The sequence below is a fragment of the Bubalus kerabau genome, chromosome 5 (genome assembly GCF_029407905.1).
Source record: "Bubalus kerabau isolate K-KA32 ecotype Philippines breed swamp buffalo chromosome 5, PCC_UOA_SB_1v2, whole genome shotgun sequence".
NCBI lineage: Eukaryota > Metazoa > Chordata > Mammalia > Artiodactyla > Bovidae > Bubalus > Bubalus kerabau.
The window spans coordinates 14122205-14144480 of NC_073628.1; the positions used below are offsets into that span (position 1 = coordinate 14122205).

The 22276-nt window shown below is 43.9% G+C and overlaps 1 pseudogene; it reads left to right on the plus strand.

Moving 5' to 3' along the window:
• Nucleotides 1-275: 275 nt before the first annotated feature.
• Nucleotides 276-9038, plus strand: LOC129653656 (pregnancy-associated glycoprotein 1-like; annotated as a pseudogene).
• Nucleotides 9039-22276: the final 13238 nt, after the last annotated feature.

Consider the following 22276-nt stretch of genomic DNA (forward strand, 5'->3'; position numbering starts at 1 on the left):
GATGTTCTTAGCAGTTTTTCCTCCAAGTAGTCAAGGTTCTCCATCTTTGTAGATGTCCATGAAGATCAGTTTGATTTTCCAGCCAAGCTTCAAGGAAGAGATTACAGTTCAATTCTCTGTATTCTGAGAAGCTTCAAAGTCCACTCGCCAAGGACACTGATGGAGGTAAAGATTTTATCTTGAGATTTGTGTTTTTTTCAGATCTTTTAGTGGCCTAAAGGGGAAAAGAAGGCATGTCAGAGCATATATAACTAGGGGCTTCCTGTCACCACTACATGCTAAGAACCTGAACTTCCCTGAGTACTTGGAGCCAGGAAAGAAGTATGAAGTGGCTTGTGCTCCTCGGGCTGCTGACCTCCTCAGAGTGCATAGTCATGTAAGTATGGGGACTGTAATCCACATCATATTCCTTTCTAGAATTTTTCTTTTCATCTGATTATTCTTCCACCCATCAGGTTCAAACGGGAATAGAATATATCCCTACAGTCTTAATGTTCAACTCTTACTTATTGATAAGTAACTTGCTATAGGAACTGTGGATCCCAAGGGTCTTGGTGTAGATTTGCATGGTTGCACAACTCTTGGGGTCCAGTCATCTCATGCTCTATTGAAAATAGAACTCCTTGCAATTGTTCAGTGCACAGTCTATGCAGAATTAGGTGTGGTCCTGTGAAATAGCATTTTTCTACATTTTATTCAACATGTCTTCTTTTTTCCCTGTATACTTCAACGTGTATATGTCTATGTCTGCATCTCTGTATCACTGTCATTTATCTCTCCATCTCTTTGGAAGTCTCTGTGAGTGTATTTCTCTCTGTGCTGTTTTCTTTTAATTTTTCATTTGACTCATCCTTCCTTCTTGAGCCTCTAAATTTTCCTAACTTGTTCCCTATCTCCTTGATTTTTCTCTGAAGTCTCAATTCTCTTTCAACTTGGAGATAGATACACTGTTTTATATACACCGTTTCATATCTGACAAGCAGTGTGACCCAAGCCAACTCAGAAACCTCTTGCATTTCAAACTGCTCCGTTGTAAAAGAGGATAAGAGTCCCCCTTCTACCTCCTTCCCCGAGCTTCTATGAGAAGGACACATGGGATGGCAACAGCAATGCTAATGACTGGCATTGTTGAGACTTCTTATTTCTCATGTACCTTATATCCATCACTTCACTTATCCCCAAAATATTCTATTTGGAGGGTTTGAATTGTTACATTACATCATTTTACCAAGGGGGAGACTGAGACCCCACATGGTCATATGGCTTACCCAAGATTGCAGAAGAGAAACTGTATTCAAACCTATGTCTTTACCATAGTACATGCATAAAATTCTGATAATAAGGTGACTCATAAAAATGATTGGAAAATACACAGGGCCATTATAATGACAATATACCTTAACACTGACATCTAATAGTAGCTTCTTTGTTTTCTTTGTCAAATGCTCAATGAAAGAATACCTCTAACAAAAGTGAAGACCATGAGAAAAACCCTCAGTGAAAAAAACATGCTGAACAATTTCCTGAAGGAACATGCTTACAGACTGTCCCAGATTTCTTCTCGTGGCTCAAATATAACTATTCATCCCCTGAGGAACATCATGGACGTGAGTGTATTGGGGATGGTGCTCCACAGCACCCCCTGGTGCTCTAGCCTAGCACTGGGGCTCATCTGAAGGTGAGATGAGCCAAGTGGGATGTTGAGGTTGGGACTCCTACAGGAGGCAGAAACCCTGGGAAACAGGGACCCCACCCAGAGAAGAAGACATTCTCATCCTCAAATCTTGGTCTTGGTGACAGGGCCCAGCAATGACCAGGTGGCAGGTAAACATCCATTTCTGTGTCAAAGATGTGTCATTAGTTTGAGGGAGATTGTTCCTTCTGAACTAAGTGAGCCGCTCAGTCACAGATGAAGAGTGAACCATTACTGATCAAAAGGTAGAACCAACCAACTGCCAGGCAATTGTGAATCCCCAGGTAGAAGAATTCAGTTTCCACAGATGCAAGAACCACAGCAGTAAAAAGTTACTGAACCTGTATTCCATGTAAGGCCATAAGAATCTAACACTGTGGTTACTGTATTTAGATTTTTTTTAAAAAAGGCTTATTTTGTCTTCAAGAATGCCCATGAGAGCCTGAGAGATAGGAAAAGAGTAAATACATGTCATGAAAGGGTCATCTGTGTGGTGTTGATTGGATGTCGTCTGAGTTTAGAGAGAGTGGCTGACGTTGATCAAGAAGGACCTCCTGGAGAAGGGGATGCTGAGGCTGGGTTTGAAGCAACTACAGAGATTCTCAAATGAAGGCACCAAGACTCTCCTGGGTGTCCAGTGATCCTGGTAGTTCAGTGGTTATGCCTCTGGGCTTCCAATGCAGGAGGTACCACTTCAACACCTGGTCATAGAATCAATATCCTGCATACCATGTAGCACAGGAAAAAAAAATATCAAATGCAAGCACCTCTGTGATCAAAGGCTTTGAGCTGCACAGTGATTCAAAAGTAATCCCAAGAGATATGTGACACCCAGAGGGAGGCAACAGTGTGGGAATAGAGAGTAGCCAGTTCTGCATTAACCCACTCCCTCCTTTTCCCTGTAGATGGTCTATGTGGGTAAAATCACCATTGGAACACCCCCTCAGGAATTCCAGGTTGTCTTTGACACAGGCTCATCTGAGTTGTGGGTGCCCTCCGTCTTTTGCACCAGCCCAACCTGTTGTGAGTACAGACACCCTGTACCCGGACCATCCTTCATTTGCCCTGCTGCCCTGTTTCCACCCTTGGCACCTGATGACACTCATCTCTTGTGTCTGCAGCTACTCACATTAGGTTCAGACATCTTGAGTCTTCCACCTTCCGGCCTACCCAAAAGACCTTCAGCATCACCTATGGATCTGGGAGCATGAAGGGATTTCTTGCTTATGACACCGTTCGGGTAACGTGTAAACGGAAGCTGAGTCAGGACTGGCTATGAAGTGACCACTGCTTGCAAAAGAGATGCAGGACCATCTGGCAGGACCCTTCCTAGCCTAACTCCCATAGACATTGGCCATCTTCCCCACAGGATCCTGTCCCTGGGGAGGCAGTGCCCATGGTGACACACAAGCAAACAGATTAGCTAACCCAGAGAGTGGCTTGAGGTGTGGACGTGCAGCTCCTCTGCCCATGAGTAGTTCAAAGTTCATTTTGCTGTGAGGGAGAAGAGAGGGAAAACGCACCCACTTTCATATTCTGAGTCACTGTTCCAAGCACTTTAAGGTAATAACTGGTTTAATCCTGCAACAACCCCACACAGCAGGTGGTCTTATTAGCTCATGAGACATATGAGGAAACTGAGGTACAGACAGCAAGGGTCTTGTTGAGGTCACACATGTGGTAAGAGGTGGAGCTAGGCTGGCTTTTCAGGACTGAAGTTGCTGTGGGGTGTTTGGGACAGGACAAAACTGATCTGGGGATCCTGGGGGGCAGTCAAGGGATCAGGTATCCAGAGTAGGAAATTGGAGCCCTCAGATGTCAGGGGGCCTGATAAATGAGTTCTCACTCTAGAGGACCCTTGAGAATCTAATAAACCTATGGCCTGCCTCCCCAAAGTATTTGAGTAGTTCCCCTCTCTCTCTTTCTCTCTCATACACACTCACACATATACACACATATCCCCAAAAGTGGATTCCCCAGGCAGTAATTTCATAGAACCCTGCAAGCAAGATTGTGTTTTCAGCTTCTGTCTTCCTGGACAGATGCAGAATCCACAGTACCTTACAGAGAATGTAGTTCATTCCTGTCATTAGTTCATAGTGATGCCAAAGAGAAGGCTACCTTGCTCTCGACTCATTTTGTCCACAAAGTGGCACCAATCGGTCCTGGCTTGACTTGGTTGCCACACCTATACAGAAGCCATGAGGCCAATTTGATTCACTCAGGTGGTGTTTTTCAGAGGGGCAGATGTTTTAAAATTCACAACCTCTCTCAAATGGAACCCAAATTCCCCTCCCAGCTAGGTCTAACCGTCTATGGGCCACCAAAGACAGAGCCCAGCCTGAATTCTCTGAGGATCTAATGGCAATGCACCCCAGCCCAGTCCTAGCCCCACTTCCTGTATCTGTAAGTGGGAACACTCTTCTCTCCCACAGATTGGGGACCTTCTAAGTACTGATCAGGAATTCGGACTAAGCATGGAAGAATACGGGTTTGAGCATCTACCTTTTGATGGCGTCTTGGGCTTGAACTACCCTGACATGTCCTTCATAAGAACCATCCCCATCTTTGACAACCTCAAGAATCAAGGTGCCTTTTCTGAGCCTGTTTTTGCCTTCTACTTGGGCAAGTAAGTCTGAGATGAACAATCCTTTTCTCCAATTAGCTGTAACATGCTTTCAGTCCCATGAAAATTATAGAAAACTTGATAAAGAAGTATCCTGAGAGATAATCAAACCCAGGATAACTATGGCCCCAGGGCCCTACCTGGATTCACCTCTGGCTTTTATGAATAAATTTTTATTGGAACACAACCCTGCTCCTGGGCTCAAGACCAGTAACTTGGGCTAGGGGGGTGACTGAGGGGGGTGGCTAATGGAAGGCAACAGGAAAACTGTTGGAGGTTAAGGCAATAGGATTTGCTTGTGAATTTGATAAGGAAGGAAGGAGAAGGATGGTGGATATCTTTCCTTCCTCATTAGCATTTCACTGGGAGCCCAGGACCAGCTACCCAATTTGCAGGAGCCAGTGAAAAATGAAAGTGTGGGACACAAAACAAAAGTGTGGGACCCCTTGTTCAAGATATATTAAGCATTTCAAGATAGGGAGAGCAGAGGTTGTGTCCCTTATGAGTGTGGGGCCGTTTGGACAGTAGAGTTCACAGGCCAACAGAGCCAACTCTGGGTGACATGAACCCACACGCCTAGCGCTCCCAGGCCTTGATTTTCCTGAAAAATGACAAGCTGGACAAGGGGAAAGTAAAAATGCTTCAGCACCCTGTCCTTTGAAGGTATCTGAACATTCATGTAATAGGAGGTCCAGGGCCTCTTCAGAAGACATAGTGGGTGGACCCCAGCCAGATGATTCAGCTTCTAACCTCCTCTGTGCTACTCATTAGCCAGTAACCAACCTCAATCTGGATCTCAATCACTCCTAGCCTCTATTTCTGCATCTGTAAATTGGGACCTTATTGGGTAGACAAGGCCTTGATGGGTAGACAAGCACAGCTCTCAGACAGTGCCATCGTTACTGTCCTCCAAGGATCAAGCCCCCTCTTCTCTCTACACATGCAGGGCGAAGGGCAGTGTGGTGATGTTTGGTGGGGTGGACCACCACTACTACAAGGGAGAGCTCAACTGGGTACCATTGATCCACGCAGGTGACTGGAGTGTACACATGGACCGGTAAGCCTCTCCCTCTGAGGGTCAGCCCAAGTGATGCTCCCACTACTGTTCATGGACACAGGCAGACACACACAAATGCATTCTAAGACACAGTCACACAGACATATACACCACCCACAGCAACACAGACGAACACACAGACACATGGAAACACAGAAGCAGACACATATAAACCTACACAGAGACACGTAAAAATATGCATAGCTAATCAGAGACACACACAGAGACACATACAAACACATATACATATATATAGATACACAAACAACCCATGGGTTCATAATCCCCAGGCCTTCTGACCAGGGCTCTGACCAGGGTTTTAAAAGGGTCCAGAGAGGTCTGTGCAGCTGGGAGAGGGCTGCACCCACTGCCCTATGAGGCATGGAGCATGGTTAGAGGACTCTACAGTTTGGTGTACAGAGGATCAGGGAGAATTTCACTAGCCTGGACAGAGTTATAAGATGATCAACTGTCCAGGGCTACCTGGGACCAAGGAAGTTCTCAGTACAGATAAATGTCTGTTTAAAAACAGGAAAAGTCCTGAGAAAATGGGGAAAACTGGTCTTCTTAGGGAGCAGCTACCCAGCAGTGGAGAGAGGTTGACTGCAGTCTTACGACATGAAAGCAACTAATTAAAAAGACACCCCACATACCTGGGCACACAGTGGGGCAGGGGCTATAACAGAGAATTAGGAAGGTGGGATCCAGGACTGACCTGAGGACAAGAGGCATACTTGATAGGATTCTGTGTGATACCCTCAAACAAAAGCTGACCTGTCCTTTGGAGTTTCTGTGGGCTAGTCATGTATTTCCTGGCCAGGGTCTCAGTGTCTGAGCTGGTTGTAGGAGCAGTGCTAGGAGACACCCTCTCCCAGAGGAGCCCCTCTCTCCCCCTATTATGAGATTCTGCTGCCACTGTGAATCTCCATCTTCACTCTGTGGTTGACCCGTTATTTGTTCCCCACCAGATACAGCTCTCTGGATGGTTCTCATTCATTATTTTTACAGTCTTCATTCACTCATTCAACACAGAAACATTGTGAATCCACTGTGTGCCAGGCACTTTAGGGAGGCAATGAGAATAAAACTTGCCCTCACATCTAAGAAGGCAGATGTACAAGAAATGACTCACCCACATAGTGAACTGTCATTTTGGTACATGCTAGACATGAGGAAGGGTCTACAGAAAGTGACCAAGACAGGAGACTGATAAACACTGGGAGAAATACTTCCCTGAAAACAATACAATTAAGCTGGAATCTGGAAAATGAGAAGAAATTTGCTAGTCAAAGGGGAAGGAGCTCTTCTAGGAAGGAAGACCAATTTGTGTCAAGGTGCAAAAGATCATGGTGTATTCAAGTACTGCATTCGAGGATGTCAAGAAAGGGGCTGTGTCGAGAGCAAAGGAAAAGAAGGCAAGAGACAAAGGGCTGGTTAGGAGACAGTCAGGAAGGGGGCAGCTCTGGGGAGACTCAGAGTGACCTTGATGCCTGCTTTTTCCACTGTCTCTCAGCATCTCCATGAAAAGAAAGGTTATTGCTTGTTCTGGTGGCTGCGAGGCCCTTGTGGACACCGGAACATCACTAATCCTTGGCCCAAGAAGACTGGTCAATAACATCCAGAAGCTCATCGGTGCCACGCCACGGGGTTCCGAGGTAAAGGGTCATGCCCCAGGGTCACTCCCTGTCTCCACACAAACAAGGATCTCCAGGGCCAACCTCTCTCTCTCTCTCTCTCTCTAACAGCACTACATTTCATGTTTTGCTGTCTATACCCTGCCCTCTATTATCTTCACCATCAACGGCATCAACTACCCAGTGCCAGCTCGAACCTACATCCACAAGGTGAGGGGACAACCCTGAGGGGTGGTTCGAAAATAGGAACTTGCAGGAACCCTTGGGCTGCTGCTGGGAGGAGGGCGCCCTCTGCAGGCCATGTGACACCATTGCAGATGCTGCTGAGCCGCTGAGCCCCTGTGGCTGGGCCAGAGCCTGTCACAAGATGAAGCAGTTGAAAGTAAAGGGCCGTCTGGGACATTGATCATCCTTAAATAAATGTGGAGATGCCACACCATGCTGGCATGGTGGGAGTCGCAAGGAGAGGGGAATACTCAGGTCCTCAGTCCTCAAAGAGCTTCAGTTCAATCTGAACCCTCAGATCGATGAACACGGAAAGTCAGCTCTAGCAGTCCCTGAAATAGGTCATGTGACAGTGAGAATGGCTGGGACAGTCCCAGTGTGATGTCCCACCATAGGGATTAACAGTCTCCTTTCCCTTCTGGATGATAAATTACATGTTCACCCTAGTGCCATCTTCCCCTTGCTCTGGCCAGGTGCCCTCTTTGTAAGTTGGGGTACCCTACCCCTCTGTAGGAGGTTGGATGCTAAGGTGTTAAAGGGTGCACAGTGACTGCTCAGACCTGGCACAGGGTGGAGGCTTCATGTCAGCGCCCTATGGGAGTTGAGAGCTGGCTGATGGGCTCAAAGAAGGCTTTGAGGAAGAGAGCAAATTTCAGGCATTCTAAAACCACAAACTCATGGAGCCATACAGAGGGTTGCTTGGTTCTAGGCAAAATTGCCCTGGATTCCATGCAAATGGCATTCCAAGGCGCTCTGCATTGGGGCACTGGGGACTTACTAGGGGTGATGAGGGCTATGGACTGACTGGTGGGGATGAAGAACCAGAGTAAGTTACCCAACCAAGCCTGGAGTGGCCAAAGAGGGTGAGTGTGGGCCGAAGGAGGCTTCCCAGAGTTCCTTAGTTAAGTCTTCAAGAACGTGTTGTGGGCACTGCTCTATTTAAGATGGATAACCAACAATGAGTTACTGTGTAGCACGGGGAACTCCGCTCAGTTATATGACAGCCTGAATGGGAGGGGTATCTTTGGGACCAGGATACACGGATACATACCGTTGAGTCCCTTTACTGTCCACCTGAAACTCAGCTATACTCCAATACAAAATAAAGTTTTTTAATAAAGTACAGATTGTGGGGATGCAGGAAGAGAACCGGCATTCTCTACAGAGAAAACAAGGAGCAGAAGTCAAAAGGGAAAAAACAGGGAGTGAGGAGAACTATGGACATGCTCATTCTTTTCTAAATTTTATATTGGAGTATGGCTGATCTTCAGTTTTGCCTTAAGTTCTGCTGCACAGCAATGTGACTCAGTTATACACATAAAAAATATATATTCTTTTTCTTATTCATTTTCATGTGGTTTATCACTGAATATTGAATATAGTTCCTTATGCTCTACATTAGGACTTTGATGTTTATCATTCCTCTGTTTCCCCAACTCCCAGTCCTCCCCTCCCCCACAGTCTTCCTCATGGCAACCTCATATTTTGGTCCTTTTTGGTTTTGGATGAACTCTCATATCCTCTGCAGCTGAGAAAACCCCTTGATACTTAACAAAAGATGGAAATAAAATGAAGAATTGCGCTGGGTCTGGATATTGGGGGAGTCACAGGTAAGAGCTCAGGCTGACTGGTGTGTGTCTCTGACTCTCCCAGGATTCTAGAGGCCACTGCTATCCCACCTTTAAAGAGAACACAGTGAGTACATCCACAGAGACCTGGATCCTGGGTGACGTCTTCCTGAGGCTGTATTTCTCAGTTTTTGATCGAGGAAATGACAGGATTGGCCTGGCACAGGCAGTGTAAATGCTTGGAGTGGTTCAGGAATCAGTAAGGCCGCTCCTAACACACACTCACTCACACTTTGAGCACTCCTGCCCAGGATGCTGGTGAACTGTACTTGGTGGTCTGCACACCCTATTCTCAGGAAAGAATAAAGGGTTTCACTCTTAATGGTGCTGAAACAAATGGGTGCCTCTGTTTGAGTCTGGGAGGTGTACAATGATTGGGAAGGATCTAGAACAAAGTCTGAATCACATTTGGGAGGAGACCACTCCAACTGGATTTACGGAAAGTGGAGACTCATTGAAATGATTCTGGGAATCCAGGACACAAGAATCAGAGCAAACACAAAAATCTCAGTGACTGGAACCAAGAAATCAGAAGTCATCAGTTTTCTCTTTCTCACCCTCATTCTTTCCCTTCCCTCTTCTTTGAAGGTCCTAGCTTGACAAATTTCTTCCTTAAGGCTTCTACACCTAATATGGGAGTTAGCTACCTGCCTTGTGTTTTATATCCCGAAGGCATCTCCTAGTAAGGAAAGAAGCTTGGAGCCATCAGAGTTCAAGAGTGTTCTCTGAATGACCCACCTCAGTTCACATGTACAGCCCTAGATCAGCCATCATGGCAGGGCCATGGGGTCCTATTATTGACTTTACATGGTCATTGGCCTGACCCAGCAGCACACATGATTACAGTTTACTCCAGCACTACATGACTGAAGCTGGGGAGAGGCAGCCCCAGGGATAGCGACTGACAGATGGTCTAGGCCATGGAAGAATTTGTGATGACCCACCAACTCCACCACCTCCTCAATCAGAGGAATTATAAGGGATAATGAAATAGACTCTTTTCATCCAATCTCAGATGAACTTATCACTGGGCTTCTCCTCCAGGGCAGTTTGGGTGAGGTACTTCATGCAGAGCTAGTTCCCTTTTGTTCCCAAACCCCAGTCACCAGCTCTCTGCTACATATGCCTGCTCTGTCCTTTCCTGTCCTACTTAAGTGGTGGCCTCAGTGGATCCCTGAGCCATCCCCCTCCTCCAGGGCCCAGAATGCCCCTTCCTTGGCCTCCAATGCTTCTGGGGAGAATGAAATGCTTGTATCAGGAACCCAGGGTACACAGAGCCTTCAGCCTTTCAGAGCTTCCTCCTGGGGTGGAGCTACAAACAATTTGCTTGGAGCTGCTATGGTTAGGCACTTTTGCAGTGAAAGCATCCGTTTTTTCCACCTGGAGGCCCTCAGTAGATGTCTCAGCTGAGACAGGGGTCAGAGGTTGATTTCCTTTCGATTGACTGGTTTGATCTCCTTTTTGTATAAGAGACTCTCAAGAATCTTCTCAAGCACCACAGTTCAAAAGCTCAGTTCTTCAGCATTCACCCTTTCTTATGGTCCAGATCGCACATCTGTACATGATTACTGGAAAAATCATAGCTTTGACACTACATACCTCTGTAGCAAAGTGAGTCTCTGCTTTTTAATACACTGTGCAGGTTTTTCATAGCCTTTCTTCCTTCCAAGGATCAAGTGTCTTTTTTTATATATATAAATTTATTTTGTGGCTGCAGTCAAGGTCCATAGTGATTTTGGAGCCCAAGAAAATAAAATCTGCCACTGTTTCCACTTTTCCATCATCTATATGCCATGAAGTGGTGGGACTGGATGCCATGAATGTTGAGGGTCTGTTTGTGAATAGTTTTTTGAATGTTGAGTTTAAGCTAGTTTTTTCATCTCCTCTCCTCATCGAGAGGCTCTTTAGTTCTTTGCTTTCTGCCATTAGGGTGTGTCATCTTCATATCTGTGGATGTTGATATTTTTCCCAGAAATCTTGATTGCATCTTGGGATTTATGCAAGCATATTGAATGATGTATCCTTTCAGGAGACAGGTAAGGAGATCTGGTACTTGAATTTCCTTAAGAATTTTCCACAGTTAGTTGTGGTCCATACATTGAAAGGCTTTAGCATAGTCAGTGAAGCAGATGTAGATGTTTTTCTGGAATTCCCTTGCTTTCTCTATGATCCAATGGATGTTGGCAATTCAATCTCTGGCTCCTCAAACCAGTTTGTACATCTGGAAGTTCTCAGTTCATGTACTGTTGAAGTTTAGCTTGAAGGATTTTAAGCATTACCTTGCTAGAAAGTGAAATGAGCACTATTGCATGATAAGTTGAACATTCTTTGGAATTGCCTTTCTTTGGATTGGAATGAAAACTGACCTTTTCCAGCACTGTGGCCACTGCTGAGTTTTGCAAATTTGCTGACGTATTCAATGCAGCACTTTTATAGCACCTTCGTTAGGATTTTTAAACAGCTCAGCTGAAATTTCATCCCCTCCACTCGCTTTGTTTGTGGTGATGCTTCCTAAGGCCCACTTTACTTCATACTCCAGTATATCTGGCTTTACATGAGTGACCCCAGCATCATTCCTATCCCGGTCATTATGACCATTTTTGTATAGTTCTTCTGTGCATTCTTCCTACCTCTTCTTAATCTCATCTGCTTTTGTTTGTCTTTGATTTTTCTGTCCTTTATTGTGCCCATATTTGCATAAAGTGTTCCTATGGTATCTCCAATTTTCCTGAAGAGATCTATACTCTTTACAATTTTATTATTTCCTTTAATTCTTGCACTGTTCACTTACGACGACTTTCTTATCTCTCCTTGCTATTCTCTAGAAATCTGCATTCTACTGGGTATATCTTTACCTTTCTCCTTTGCCTTTCACTTCTCTTATTTTCTCAGCTGTTTTTAAGGCCTCCTCAGGCAACCACTTTGTCTTCTCGCATTTCTTTTTCTTGGGGATGGTTTTGGTGACCACCTCCCGTACAATGTTACAAACCTCCATCCATAGTTCTTCAGGCTACCAGACCAAATCCCTTGAATTTATTTTTCATCTCCACTATATAATCATAAGGGATTTGACTTAGGTCATAGCTAAATGTTCTAGTGGTTTTCCTTACTTTCTTCAATTTAAGCATGAATATTGTTTGCTTCTGCCTAAGCATTGCTTCTAGATCACAACCCACCACTCCCAGTGGGTGTGGAGCAAAAACACACAATTTGAGGACTGTTACCCTGGGTTTGTGCTTGGCTTTTCACACGCTTAGCTATGTGACCTTGATCAAGTCCGTTAACTTCAGTTTCCTCATCTGGAAAATGGGCACCATGACGATAATTCCAACTTGTAGATTGTATGCATGCCTGCAAAGAGTAAGTGACCCTGAGAGGGCTTTCTTTGTTTCTGAGTCTGGAAAAAATATGAATTTTTTTCCCACCTGGGGAGAAGGAAATCTTCTGTTTAGAGATTATGGCTGCCATCCCCAAGGCTAAATATTGATTCAAGCCAAATGGCATCTATTTCTGAACCATGACACAGAACTCTGACTGAACCGATGCTTCTGTTTTCTGGGCTCCCAAAAGAGCTAATGATTACTGGCTCAGATTACTCCCTTCCTCAGCCTTACCAGTCAGCCTTTCCTTGTCAACTACTTCTAGCCTGAAATCACACTGCAAGGAGAGTTGTAAGGCTTTTGGTCTCTTGTCAGTTTCCCACATCTCCAGTGTAGCAACAAGTAGCTGTTATGGCTTCTTGTCATAGCAACAACTATGGCAACCTGTACAGTCCAATCTCAGCCTGTTAAATAAAACTGTCCACATATGGCTCCTCATGTTTAAAATACCTACAGTGACCTTAGAAACCTTCCTATGTCTGCTGTTTAATGATGAAATATGTGTGGACCTGATCTAGTTTTCTTTCCCAAGCATGATTCCAACCATGCATTAAAGGAATCAGACATTTAGTCATCTAACTATCCACAGGATTTGACAAAAGCATACCACCCATTGTGCATTTCTCACTTACCGCAAAACAATATTGAAGTAATCTGCCACAACAATCTGATACATTGGCATGTACACTCCAGTTGGGACATTTTATCTCTGAATTTGTTTTCCACCTAGTGCAGAATGTCTACCATGAGCCTGGACCTCCAGCAGCTGGTCACCTGTTTTTACAGACTCAGCCCACTCCATATCCCTTCTACATCCGTCAGTAAAATCTAGAGAACAAACTCAGTCAAAGTTCTCACCCCTGCAGAAAACAGGTTGTTTTGTTTGTTTGTTTGTTTTGTTTTTTAAAAAAACGGTGTTTGTTAACACATTCAAAATCTTGTGCTCCTTGCCTTGGATTCAAGGACCTGCACCAGAGGATGGGAAGCCTCCCCTTCCACCTAAATCTTTCTCTACTCCCACCAGTGCCAGAGGCTTCACTGGACCCTGTGTCCTCATTGGTATTGTTCAGTTGCTAAATCATGTCTGACTCTTTGTGATTACATGTATGGCAGCAAAACAGGCTTCCCTTACTTTCACTATTTCGTGGAGTTTCCTCAAACTCATGTCCATTGAGTCAGTGATGCCATCTCACCATCTCATCCTTTTGATCACTCTCCTTCTGCTCACAGTATTTCCCAGCATCAGTGTCTCTTCCAATGAGCTGGGTCTTCACATCAGATGGCCTAAGTGTTGGAGCTTCAGCTTCAGCCTCAGTCCTTCCATTGAATATTGCTCTACCACTTCCAAAACAAAACTCATGTTTCCAATCACCTAACAAAATTGAGCATTGATAAAGTTTAATTGAACAAGGATCTTGTCTTCTGGGAAATCCCAGCACTGCTGCCTTGCCGTTCTCTTACCTTTCTCTCCACCTGGCATAGAATTGCTTCCCTAGAGCTTCTCCAGCTTGAAACCACCTGCCGACTCATCATTGTCAGCTATCCAGGAATTGTCCCTTCCTCCTTCCCCAAAGACTTCTGCCTGCTCCCTGATTGTCTTCTCTACATCAGTTCAGTTCAGTCTCTCAGTTCAGTTCAGTTGCTCAGTCATGTCCAACTCTTTGCGACCCGGAGAATCGCAGCACGCCAGGCCTCCCTGTCCATCACCATCTCTCAGAGTTCACTCAAACTCACGTCCATCGAGTCAGTGATGCCATCCAGCCATCTCATCCTCTGTCGTCCCCTTCTCCTCCTGCCCCCAATTCCTCCCAGCATCAGAGTCTTTTCCAATAAGTCAACTCCACATGAGGTGGCCAAACTACTGGAGTTTCAGCTTTAGCATCATTCCTTCCAAAGAAATCCCAGGGCTGATCTCCTTTAGAATAGACTGGTTGGATCTCCTTGCAGGCCAAGGCACACTCAAGAGTCTTCTCCAACACCAAAGTTCAAAAGCATCAATTCTTCAGCACTCAGCCTTCTTCACAGTCCAACTCTCACATCCATACATGACCACTGGGAAAACCATAGCCTTGACTAGACGGACCTTTGTTGGCAAAGTAATGTCTCTGCTTTTGAATATGCTATCTAGGTTGGTCATAACTTTCCTTCCAAGGAGTAAGTGTCTTTTAATTTCATGGCTGCAATCACCATCTGCAGTGATTTTGGAGCCCAAAAAAAAATAAAGTCCGACACTGTTTCCACTGTTTCCCCATCTATTTCTCAGTCATGTCCAACTCTTTCCTATACCATGGGGTGAAGCACGCAGAGCTCCCTGTCCATCACCAACTCCCAGAGCTTGCTCAAACTCATGTTTATCAAGTTGGTGATGCCACCCAACAACTTCATCTTCTCTTTTCCACTTTGCCTCCTACCTTTAATCTTTCCCAGCATAGGGGTCTTTTCTAATGAGTCAGTTCTACCAATCAGGTGGCCAAAGTATTGGAGGTTAGCTTCAGCATCAGTCCTTCCAGTGAATATTCAGAACTGGCTTCCTTTAGGAGGGACTGGTTGGATCTCCTTGCAGTCCAAAGGACTCTCAAGAGTCTTGTCCAACACCACAGTTCAAAGCATTAATTCTTTCGTGCTCAGCTTTCTTTATGGTCCAGCTCTAACATCCAGTCACAACTTCTCTCAAAACCATAGCTTTGACTGTACAGATCTTTGCCGGTAAAGTAATGTCTCTGCTTTTTAGTATGTTGTCAAGGTTTTTCATAGCTTTTCTTCCAAGGAGCAAGCATCTTTTTTTTTTTTTTTTCACATTTGCAGTCACTGTCTGCAGTGACTTTGGAGCCCAGAAATATAAAGTCTCTCTCTGTTTTCATTGTTTCTACAGGTATTTTCCATGAAATAATGGAACTGTATGCAATGATCTTCATTTTTTTATCTGTACTTACCACATCAAGACCATCCCCAAGAAAGAGAAATGCAAAAAGGCAAAATGGTTGTCTGAGGAGGCCTTACAAATAACTTAGAAAAGAAGAGAAGCAAAAGGCAAAGGAGAAAAGAAAGACATACCCATCTGAATGCAGACTTTCACAGAATAGCAAGGAGGGATTACAAGAAAAAAAAAATCCTTCCTAACTGATCAGTGCAAAGAAATAGGTTCGATGCACGATACTGGATGCTTGGGGCTGGTGCACTGGGACGACCCAGAGGGATGGAATGGGGAGGGAGGAGGGAGGAGGGTTCAGGATGGGGAACACATGTGTACCTGTGGCGGATTCATTTTGATATTTGGCAAATCTAATACAGTTATGTAAAGTTTAAAAATAAAATAAAATTAAAAAAAAAAAAAAAAGAAATAGAGGAAAACAACACAAAGGTAAAGACCAAAGATCTCTTAAGAAAATTACATATAGGGAGGGAATATTTCATGCAAAGATGGGCACAATAAAGGACAAAAATTATATGGACCTAACAGAAGCAAAAGATAATAAGAAGAGGTTGAAAAAATATATAGAAGAACTGTACATAAAAGATATTACTGACCCAGATAACCACAATGGTGTGATCACTCACCTAAAGCTAGACATCCTGAAATGCAAATCAAGTGGGCCTTCAGAAGCATCACTATGAGCAAAGCTAGTGGAGGTGATGAAATTGCAGTTGAGCTATTTCAAATCCTAAAAGATGATGCTGTTAAAGTGCTGCACTCAGTGTGCCAGCAAATGTGAAAAACTCAGCAGTGGCCACAGGACGGGAAAGGTCGTTTTCACTACAATCCTGAAGAAAGGCAATTTCAAAGAATGTTCAACTACCACACAGTTGCACTCATCTCACCTGCTACCAAAGTAATTTCTCCAAGCAAGTCTTCAACAGTACATGAACTGTGACATTCCATATGTTCAAGCTGGGTTGAGAAAAGGCAGAAGAACCAGAGATCAAATTGCCAACGTCCGTTGGACCATAGAAAAAGCAAAAGAATTTCAGAAAAACACCTACTTCTGCTTTACTGACCATGCAAAAGCCTCACTGTGTGGATCATAACAAACTGTGGGAAACTGTGGATATAGCAGACCATCTTATCTGCCTTCTGAGAAATCTGTATGCAGGTCAAGAAGCAACAGTTAGAACTGAACATGGAACAATAGACTGGTTCCAAATCAGGAAAGGCATATCTCAAGGCTGTATAATGTCACCGTGCTTATTTAACTTATATGCAGAGTACCTCATGAGAAATGCCCAACTGGATGAAGCACAAACTGGAATAAAGATTGCCAGGAGAAATATCAATAACCTCAGATATGCAGATGACACCACACTCATGGCAGAAAGTGAAGAGGAACTAAAGAACCTCTTGATGAAAGTGAAAGAGGAGAGTGAAACATCTGGCTTAAACTGAACATACGGAAAATGAAGATCATGGCATTTGGTCCCATCACTTCATGGCAAATACATGGAGAAATAATGGAAACAGTGAGAGACTTTATTTTGGGTGGCTTCAAAACCACTGCAGATGATGACTGCAGCCATGAAATTAAAAGATGCTTGCTCGTTTGAAGAAAACCTCTGACAAACCTAGCAGCATTTTTTAATATAAATTTATTTATTTTAATTGGAGGCTAATTACTTTACAATATTTTATTGATGTCACCATATATCAACATGACTCTGCCATGGGTATACACATGTTCCCCATCCTGAACCCCCCTCCCACCTCCCTCCCCATACCATCCCTCTGGATCATCCTCAGGCACCAGCCCCAAGCATCCTGTATCATAAGCAGAGACATTACTTTGCTGAAAATGCTCATTATAATCAAAGCTATGATTTTTCCAGTTGTCATGTATGGATGTGACAGTTGCACCATAAAGAATGGTGAGCAATGAAGAATTGATGGTTTTGAACTGTGGTGTTGGACAAGACTCTTGAGAGTCCCTTGGACTGCAAGGAGATCCAACCAGCCAATCCTAAAGAAAATCAATCCTGAATATTCATTGGAAGGACTGATGCTGAACCTGAAGATCCAATACTTTGGCCAACTGATGTGAAGAACTGACTAATTAGAAAAGACCCTGTTGCTTTGAAAGATTGAAGGCAGGAGGAGAAGAGGACGATAGAGGATGAGATGGTTGGGTGGCATCACCAACTCGATGGACATGAGTTTGAGCAGGCTTCAGGAGTTGGTGAAGGACAGGAAGGCCTGGCGTGATACAGTCCATGGGTTTGCAAAGAGTCAGACAAGACTGAGCGACTGAACTGAACTGAACATACAACATAGCAAATACTATTTGTAATTGGCATGTTTCTTCAGCAAGACGAAGCTCCCCAAGGCCCCAACACCTATCCCCAGTCAAGTTTGCACCCATATACAGAAGTCAGTGCCTAGCTTTCACAAGGCATTCAGTGAGTTCTGATTTCAGGGGACCTCCATTTTGGTAGACATAGAGGAGCAAAGGACACATTTATCCTTCTGTCTCAAACAACTACAAAATAGACAAGATAAATGAAAGACTAGTTTTTTACATCAAACATCTGGCAGCAGAGAATGGATTCCTGGGGGGTGGCCAGGAGCAAGCAAGGTGAGTTCTACAATTGCCCCAACTCTAGAAATAGTTTCCAACACATACAAGGAGGGGGTATCTAGGCAAGAAAAACAGTTTCCCCAAGAATAGAGATTTGAGAGTCTAGATAGTTAAGAGTTCACAAGAGAAAGCTACACAGATAGAACTGTGGGAAGGTACAAATGATACCCCTCCAGTTTTCAGTGGAGAGTTGATAGTACTGGTCAGAATTATAGGGAACAATCCCTGAGCCTCAAAATGAGCCAAGTCTAATTGTGTCCTCACCCACCAGAGTGGAAATTATTCATAATTACCATGACATCAGTAAGGCCTTAAAGATAAAATTGCCTTGCTAGTGGGGAATAATAAACCTCATCTAAAGGCTGGTCTCATCTAAGCTTAAAAAACTGAACAGCAAGCCTTCAAAAAGTACAACGGTTTACAAGAAATTAACAGTGTTTGCAAACAGTGCCAGGAACAATTTATTTGTGCATTTGCATGTGCAATCACATCAGTTAGTTCACAGATCTGACACATATTGTCTTGGGCTCATCCCAGACAATTGGGTGTGCTTTTGTGTACTTTACTGTACATAACTGTATGGAGTACAATAGCGCAGTATTTTTATTTCAAGCCTACACTGTCTGAAAGGAAGCATAAATGCAGTGGTAATATCGATGGTACTACTATTCTATTTTTATAAGTGTGCTTAGTTGCTCAGCTGTGTCCAACTTTGGCAATACATGCACTGTAGTCAGCCAAGCTCCTCTTGGCATGGGGATTCTCCAGACAAGAATACTGGAGTGGGGGAGGAGCTAAGATGGCGGAGGAGTAGGACAGGGAGAATGCTTTCTCCCCCACAAATTCATCAAAAGAACATTTAAACACCGAGTAAATTCCATAAAACAACTTCTGAATGCTGGCAGAGGACATCAGGCACCCAGAAAAGCAACCCATGTCTTCACAAGGAGGTAGGAAAAAATATAAAAGACAAAAAAAGAGACAAAAGAGGGAGGGATGTAGCTCTGTCCCGGGAAGGGAGTCTTAAAAAGAGAGAAGTTTCCAAACACCAGGAAACCTTCTCACTGCCGAATCTGTGCCGAGCCTTGGAAGCACAGAGGGCAACATAACAGGGAGGAAAAATAAATAAATAATTAAAACCTGCAGATTGCGAGCCCTACGGTAACTCCCCCAGCGGAGAAGCAGCGCAGACACCTGCACACGCCACTAGCAAGCAGGGGCTGGGCAGGGAGGCACGGCGCCGGCTGCATTGCTTAGAGTAAGGATCTGGCCTGAATAACCCAATCGCTATCTCAGCGAAATAATTTGGGCTAGCAAACCAGACTGTGGGATATATACCACGTGAAAAGCCAGCCCTAACCTAAGACACCGCCAGGCCCGTGCACAGAACAAAGGACTGAACAGAGATAGCCAGCTGCGGACCATCCCCCTCTGGTGACAGACAGCCAGAGCCAGAAGGGGGCATTCGCAGCCCCAGAGAGACATTACCTATAAAACTGTAAGCAGGCTTCTTTGCTAACTAAAACTTCTTGGGGGTCTGGACGGTCAACATTTGCCTGAGAAGGTGCACCGGTTGTACACCTAGATAACTGAGCGGGGGGGAGGCGATAAGTCGCAGCAACAGCGCTCGCCAAACACCTCATCACCTGAGCTGCTCGGACCTAGGAAGGGCACAAAATGCAGGCCCAACTGAGTCTGCACCTCTGAGGACTACCCGAGTGACTGAACCTGAGCGGTTTGGACCTGGGAGGTGCAAGCAGCTCAGGGCCAGCCTCAGATTGTTCCCTGTGGAGCAACCTAGAGCCTGAGCAGTGTGGGCAGGGAGGCCACACACGCCGTGAGCAGGGGCAGACCCAGTGTGGCTGAGGCACTGCAAGCACACGCCAGTGTTATTTGTTTGCAGCGTCCCTCCCTCCACACAGTGTGACTGAAAAAGTGAGCCTAAAAAAAAAAAAAAAAAAGTGTCCTCCACCATCCCCTTTGTGTCAGGGCAGAAACCAGACACTGAAGAGACCAGCAAACAGAAGAAGCTATAACAGAAGGAACCGCCTTTGAAGCTACAGGCAATAGATTAAACACTGTGATTAGTACCCACTTCATAGGAATGGGCCTATAGATCTTGAGAAATATAAGTTGGACCAAGGAACTAGCCGAAAATGAACTGAACCCACAATACCCACAACAAAACTAGAGAAAGTCCTAGATATATTTTTACTATTTTTACAATCATTCTTTCTTTTTTATTTAATTTTTTAAAGAATTTTAAGTCCTCTATTATTTCTTTAATTTTCACTTTTATAACCTATTACTTAGCAAAAGAAAAAAAAAGACCCTATTTTTTTAAAGCAAACTTCATATATATATTTTTTATAATTTTTTTGACTTTTTTCCTTCTTTTCTTTAACACTGTATTTTTTTTATTTTATTTTATTTTTAAACTTTACAAAATTGTGTTAGTTTTGTCAAATATCAAAATGAATCCACCACAGGTATACATGTGTTCCCCATCCTGAACCCTCCTCCCTCCTCCCTCCCCATACCCTCCCTCTGGGTCGTCCCAGTGCACTAGCCCCAAGCATGCAGTATCTTGCATCGAACCTGGACTGGCAACTCGTTTCATACATGATACTCTACATGTTTCAATGCCAATCTCCCAAATCTTCCCACCCTCTCCCTCTCCCACAGAGTCCATAAGACTGTTCTATACATCAGTGTCTCTTTCGCTGTCTCGTACGCAGGGTTATTGTCACCATCTTTCTAAATTCCATATATATGCGTTAGTATACTGTATTGGTGTTTTTCTCTCTGGGTGACCCTCATGGGGGAGAAACTTTTCATCTTTAATGTAAATGTTTTATCAATGGTGCTGTATAGAAGGAGAAGTTTTGAAATGACTGTAAAAATAAGACCGATAACTGGAAGCAGGAGGCTTAAGTCCAAACCCTGACTCCAGGGAACTCCTGAGTCCAGGGAACATTAATTGACAGGAGCTCATCAAATGCCTCCATACCTACACCGAAACCAAGCACCACACAAGGGCCAACAAGTTCCAGGGCAAGACATACCAAGCAAATTCTCCAGCAACAAAGGAACACAGCCCTGAGCTCCAAGATACAGGCTGCCCAAAGTCACCCCAAAAGCATAGACATCTCATAACTCATTACTGGACACTTCATTGCACTCCAGAGAGAAGAAATACAGCTCCACCCACCAGAACACCGACACAAGCTTCCCTAACCAAGAAACCTTGACAAGCCACCTGTATAAACCCACACACAGCGAGGAAAAGCCACAATAAAGAGAACTCCACCAACTGCCAGAATACAGAAAGGACACCCCAAACTCAGCAATTTAAACAAGATAAAGAGACAGAGGAATACCCAGAAGATAAAGGAACAGGATAAATGCCCACCAAACCAAACAAAAGAGGAAGAGATAGGGAATCTACCTGATAAAGAATCCCGAATAATGATAGTGAAATTGATCCAAAATCTTGAAATCAAAATGGAATCACAGATAAATAGCCTGGAGACAAGGATTGAGAAGATGCAAGAAAGGTTTAACAAGGACCTAGAAGAAATAAAAAAGAATCAATATATAATGAATAATGCAATAAATGAAATTAAAAACACTCTAGAGGCAACAAATAGTAGAATAACAGAGGCAGAAGATAGGATTAGTGAATTAGAAGATAGAATGGTAGAAATAAATGAATCAGAGAGGATAAAAGAAAAACGAACTAAAAGGAATGAGGACAATCTCAGAGACCTCCAGGACAATATTAAACACTACAACATTCGAATCATAGGGGTCCCAGAAGAATAAGAAAAAAAGAAAGACCATGAGAAAAGATTTGAGGAGATAATAGTTGAAAACTTCACTAAAATGGGGAAGGACATAGTCACTCAAGTCCAAGAAACCCAGAGAGTCCCAAACGGGATAAACCCAAGGCAAAACACCCCAAGACAAACATTAATCAGATTAACAAAGATCAAACACAAAGAACAAATATTAAAAGCAGCAAGGGAAAAACAACAAATAACACACAAGGGAATACCCATAAGGATAAAAGCTGATCTTTCAATAGAAACTCGTCAAGCCAGGAGGGAATGGCAAGACATACTTAAAGTCATGAAAGAAAATAACCTACAGCCCAGATTATTATACCCAGCAAGGATCTCATTCAAATATGAAGGAGAAATAAAAAGCTTTACAGACAAGCAAAGCTGAGAGAATTCAGCACCACCAAACCAGCTCTCCAACAAATACTAAAGGATATTCTCTAGACAGGAAACACAAAAACGGTGTATAAATTCGAACCCAAAACAATAAAGTAAATGGCAACGGGATCATACTTATCAGTAATTACCTTAAACGTAAATGGGTTGAATGCCCCAACCAAAAGACAAAGACTGGCTGAATGGATACAAAAACAAGACCCCTACATATGTTGTCTACAAGAGACCCAC